Here is a 6,014-nt window from a genome sequence, read left to right as displayed (position 1 = left end):
GGACTGTGGTGACAGGTGGTAGTGAGGCAGGTACTCAGCTACCAACTTCTTGTTCCCACGGCTGTTGCGTGCTTGTCAGCATCGGGATTGTGTCACTCACATGTGATAAGGGGAGAATGAATGGAAGAGAGTCACTTGACAAGTGCTGAGACCACCCCTTTTATTTTTATATCTATTGTTATTATTTTTTGAGACAAGGTCTCACTCTGTCACCCAGGCTGGAGTGCAGTGGCATGATCACTGCTCACTGCAACCTTGAGCCCCCAGGCTCAAACCATTCTCCCGCCTTAGCCTCCAAGTAGCTAGGATGATACAATTGAATAAATAGAAAACAGATCAACGTGGGGCCTTTGAGGGACTCAAAGTGAAGGAACCACATCGTGAAAAAGCTTCACTGCAGGAATCGAGAAAATCTCAGGCACCATCTGCTCCTTAGTCCTGAGACATTTGATCCGGTTTTGCACGAAAAAAAGTTGTGTTGATGAAGTGTCCTCAAAACTTTTTAAGAAAAATGTTTTTTAAAAAGGAAAATGTGTCAATTTTTGCTCGTGTCTGCTCTGATCTTAAAATATACAGGAAAACATGAGCTCTAAAAATAGAAGTCCTGTGAGGTGGGTGAGGATCCTAAACAGAGCCTGCAGACAGTGAGCAGGAATAAAAAGCTCAGCAGGAAGGGTGGTGATACTTTTAAGAAAATAAATCCCTACTCACAACATCGACATTTGTATGAGAAGCCGTGCTGTGGCAGGAGAAAGAAAATCTGTGAGCAGTAAGACGAGAGTGCTGGAGACCAGGCGGTGGCAAGCCACAGCCAACCCCGGTGTGGAAGGCACGACCGCACCGGCATTCAGAAACAACAGGAGGACTTCCCTGGGCTGCGGAGGCAGCGTCTGAGCCAGGGCTTCTCCACACACCTGTGGCAGGAGTCTGGGCCTCGTCTACAGATACGAGCAGGCAACAAGTAGCTGCCAGACAGCTGAGGACATCAGCATCTTGAGACGCGCGCTAGCCATGGTGGACATGTTCATACAGGAGTCACAAAGGGACTTGGAGGCCATCGTGTCCATTAAAAAGAGAATGGACTGGTAAGAAAAAACTCCTTAGAAATTGAAATCACAGGCCGGGCACGGTGGCTCACACCTGTAATCCCAGCACTTTGGGAGGCTGAGGTGGGCGGATCACTTGAGGTCAGGAGTTCAAGACCAGCCTGGGCAACATGGTGAAACCCCGTCTCTACTAAAAATACAAAAATTAGCCAGGCATGGTGGCGGGCACCTGTAATCCCAGCTACTAGGGAGGTTGAGGCACAAGAATTGCTTGAACCCAGGAGGTGGAGGTTGCAGTGAGCCAAGATCATACCGCTGCACTCCAGCCTGGGCGATAGAGTGAGACTCGGAAAAAGTTGAAATCACAAAATACAGAGACTTAGTTGGGCTGAAGGCACAATGACACAGACACAGATAGTGCAGAGATGGAGCCAGGCGATTCTTCCCCACAACACTGCAGAATGGGATAGGGGTGGAAGAAGCGTGAAATGGAAACAGTCGCAATAAAACTTTGCACCAGCTGAAGAAATATTTGACTTCATAGTGAAAAGGTCTGGAGGCCACAGCAAGTCGCATGCATTTCCACGACTCACTAGCAAACGTTTAAGGCAATAACAACAAAAACTAGTCAGTTCTTGGGAAAACACCTCATCAGTTCCCGACTCATCTGGATAAAATGGTCACACTTTCCTGAGAGAGAGGAAAGATCTGAATCAAGAAACACATTGTGTTCCAGAGAGAAGGGTTTGATACTGGAAAGATGCCAAGGCATTCTATACCGAACAGCAAAATCTCACCAGGCGTTGCGCATGGAAATCAACAGCGTGGACAGGAAGAGGGGCTGGCCTCTGGATGCAGGTCTGATGCTGGAGCTTCCCGCCTCCACACAGCCGGGTGTGTGCGGATCAGGAGAGTGGAGGACAGGGTCTCTAAGCAGGTGGGAACCTGGGACATGACAGTGATTTCAAATGGGGGAAGGATTCGCCTCGTCAGAGACAGACTCAGCTGCTGGCTGTTGTTTTGAAGGATGGAAAAAGCAACCTGGATTTTTTTTTTTAAGGAAAATTTGTATTTTAATTATTTTTATGTACAGAAAACTCAGCAGTGTACACTTAACCCAGTTTAGTGGCAAGTTCTTTAATCTTTGCCTTTTTGAGCTTGGCAATGCGAGCCACAGACTTGGGACCCAGGACGTTGCCTCCCCAGTGATGGCGGATCTCATCGTATCTGTCATTGTAATTGGTCCTGATAGCTTCCACCAGCTTAGCCAAAGCGCCTTTGTCTTCCGAGTTCACCTGCGTGAAGGCGACGGTCATGCAGGTCTTCCTGTGGACCAGACGGCCCAGTCTGGCCTTCCCCTTGATAATGCAGTAAGGGACCCCATTTTACGACACAAGGCAGGCAGGAAGACGACCGGCTCGATGGGATCCACGTCTTGTGCAGTCTCCACCAGCTGAGCTTTCTTGTTCTCCACTGAGGTGGTGACAGAACTGCTGAAAGGACAGGTGGTCTCTTAGTGGGGACGTCCCCTTTGCTGGTAGCTTTCTTCTCGGCCCGATCCAACAGCCTCTGCTTCTTCTCCTGCTTCGTCTCGGGTCTGTACTCGTGGGCCAGCCTAAGCAGCTGAGGAGGTCTGGTGGTCCAGGGCCTGGGTGAACTGGTTAATCACAGGAGGCGCTTTCGGCTTATAGAGGGTGGCTCTCTGCCGCTGCAACCTGATAGAGTAGGGCCATTCCACAAAGCGGGTGAGGTCTCTTTGGGGCTGGATGTCCTGGCCAGTGCCAAAATTCTTAGGCCTTTTCTCAAGCAGCGGATTCACTACTTTCTCGGCCTCCTGCTGCTTCACAACAGCAGTGGCTGGAGCCACCTTCTTCCCCTTAGCCTTCTTTCCTTTCGGCATTTTAGGCAGCGGGAAGAGAGCGCAACTTGGATTTCTAAATTGTGCTGCACATAAAAATAAATCCCAGGCTAATTCAATATTGTAACAAAATATAAGAGGCAGCCGGGCGCGGTGGCTCACGCCTGTAATCCCAGCACTTTGGGAGGCCAAGGCAGGCGGATCACGAGGTCAGGAGTTCGGGACCAGCCTGGCCAACATGGTGAAACCTGTCTCTACTAAAAATGCAAAACTTAGCCAGGCATGGTGGCGGGCACCTGTAATCCCAGCTACTCAGAGGCTGAAGCAGGAGAATGGCTTGAACCTGGGAGGGGGAGGTTGCAGTGAGCCGAGGCCACGCCCTTGCTTTGGAGACAGTAGGAGAAAAGTCTTTATAATGTTGGGATAGGAAAGGGCTTCATAAGCCAGACCTTGAATTTCAAGAGGAATCTATTCCTTTGTCCCCCTTAGAAAGTCAGGTTTTGACTGGTGCAGAATCCAAATGAACCCACCAAGATGAACTATCTGAAGAAGACTTCTCCAAGCAGCAGAATTAACCAGGCCAGGTTATGTAGTTATTCCATGTCAGCCTTTGTTTTTTTGAGACGGAGTCTCGCTCTGTCACTCAGGCTGGAGTGCAATGGTGCAATCTCTGCTCACTGCAACCTCCACCTCCCAGGTTCAAGTGATTCTCCTGCCTCAGCCTCCCGAGTAGCTGGGAATACAGGTATGTGCCACCACGCCTGGCTAAATTTTGTATTTAGTAGAGACGAGGTTTCACCATGTTGGCCAGGCTGGACTCACACTCCTGACCTCAACCACCTGCCTCGGCCTCCTAAAGTGTGGGGATTACAGGCATGAGCCACTGCGGCCAGCCCCGCATCAGCCTGTCTCATGCTGCCAGGTGCAACAGGTAAAGCACCTTTCAGCATCAGCCATGTGAAAATAAAGCCAGTGAGCCCAGCGCTCCCCAAGGGCGAGTTGAGAAGGTATGGGAGAGTCTGCCTCTCCCAATTCACATCTTGTTTCTATTAATACGAAAGAGGAGGAAGAAGTTCCTGGGACAGCCCAGTTCTACCTTCTGGAAAAGCACTCTCAGCTTCAGAATGAAGCCCAAACCCCTGGCTCTTTTTCTCTCCCACCTTTCATGGCTCCTCCCTGCAGTCCCACCACACTGCTCAGGAAAACGGATGGGACACACCTGGCTGCCGGCCCCTGGCATCTTCTTACCATGGCTCTGCACCCTCAGCTGAGCGGCAGGCTGTGACACAGGTGCCGGCGTTCCCGGAGTCTATTGACATTCGCAGTGTTTTTTCCACATACGGTTTCTGTGTGAAGTCAAGTCTGAGTGATGCAAATAGTTCCTAATTATTTTTCAGTAAGATAATAGAGAACAGCAGTGACGGGTGTGGGAAGAAGCACCTCTGAAACCTTCTGTTCTTCATTCAAAGTGTGACAAGTCTAGTTCTGCAGTATGTTGAAACTGATGTTTGCACAGGGTTCCCCCCGTGCTGCGGGATGACCACAGGCAGGCGAAGGTGCAGTGGGACTCCAAAAGCCAGCAGTGTGGGCTGGCCAGAAGACAGCAGCAGAACCATCATGCCACCGTAACCAAAGCACCACTGGGATTTCCAGAGGTTCTTTTCTCATGCTTGTCACTGTGCATAGGTGACTTTTTTTATTTTTATTTTTTAGTGTTACTTAAATCATTTTTGGAACAATAGGATTAAAACCTTGTATAACATTTGTTTACTTCTAAAAACAATTTCTGGAATGCTCAGGGCAAAGGCTTGGTGTTCCACTTACACAGGCAAATGTGTCTGTTGCTGAGTCTGGCTGCACAGGTTGGATCAGCACCCAGGCTGCCCGGGGGGCCAGCCCCCAGCACACACTCCCAACTCTGTAAGGAGGAAAAATGCTCTCCCCAGGTTTGCCAGTGAAAAGACTGAGGTCCCGAAGGAGGAAGTGACTTTCCCCCTGCCTGGTCCCACAGCCAGTGCTGGCAGAGCTAAGCCCAGTAAAGGTGGCCTCGAGCCAGTGCCTATTTCACAGCCGAGGTTACTGAAATGCAGAGGGGAGTCAGTTGCCCACGGTGCCCCTGTGTACGGGGAGTAAAGCCCCGGTTGCAGCAGCAGCTGACCACAGGTTGAGCCACCAACACCCCTGTGCCTTCATTCGCAGGGGATTGTCCCCTGCTTGCCACCGGAGGTAGGAAGAGGCAGACAAAGCCAGGGGTGTTTCCTGGAAGGGAAAAGCAGGGTCCTGTGGAGTGGTGGGGGCTTCTACCAGATCACACGGTGCACAGTGCAGAGGTGCGTTGGGGACCAGGGCTGCTCAGTCCGAAGCCAGCAGGAGTCCCTGTCTTGTGTGCCCTGAACCCATCAACTCTGATCTGCACATCACCACCCTTTGACCTGCGGCCAGCCCACCATGCGACAGCCCCCCATGACCTGTGGCCAGCCCACCGTGCGACAGCCCCACACGACCCTGGTCCTGTTGCTGGAAATGGCCCCGTATTTGATTGCATTTGTAGATGAAGAAACTGAGGCATAGAGTATTGGCTGCTTGTTTCCTGGTGCATTGCAGAGCCACAGGTTCAGGGGATCTGGGAGCCCCTCTCCGGCCCACCTCTCCCTGCCACCCACTGCCCCAGCAAGTCCCCATGACTTTGCCAATCTCAGTGGTCATCCTGTGTTTTTACCAGAGACCATCTGGGCACTTGTTCAAACAAGCAGAGACCTTTAGGGAACCCACACTCCCATTCCCGCGAACACGGCAGCACGCCTTCCCGTGAATGGAACCTTTTATTTTTGATGTCCATAAATCGCAGGGGTCGGAATGGAGCTGACCTGTGACCATGTGGTTTGGGCGTTGTGCACTCTGCATGGTTTGGAAGCAATGAGCTCGAGGCCCTGAGTGCCCAATTGTGAGCAAATTCACCATCCCTGCCCACCTTGGAGGGTGAATTTGCTCACTTAAGCCTTAGAAGAGTCCCAGGAGGCACGTACCACTGTTTCCCTTTCCAGATAAGAAAGGTGTAGCTCAGAAGGGCTTTGTGGCTCCCTGCGGTCTCACAGCAGAGCCAGTCATAG

The 6,014-nt window shown here is 51.2% G+C and overlaps 1 pseudogene; it reads right to left on the bottom strand.

The window, feature by feature from the left end:
* Positions 1-2,158: 2,158 nt before the first annotated feature.
* On the bottom strand, positions 2,159-2,946 carry LOC116418506 (annotated as a pseudogene).
* Between the last annotated feature and the right edge of the window lie 3,068 nt (positions 2,947-6,014).

The sequence above is a fragment of the Piliocolobus tephrosceles genome, chromosome 17 (genome assembly GCF_002776525.5).
Source record: "Piliocolobus tephrosceles isolate RC106 chromosome 17, ASM277652v3, whole genome shotgun sequence".
NCBI lineage: Eukaryota > Metazoa > Chordata > Mammalia > Primates > Cercopithecidae > Piliocolobus > Piliocolobus tephrosceles.
Note: the sequence above shows the minus strand (reverse complement) of the source record. Positions and strands in the feature narration are given on the sequence as shown.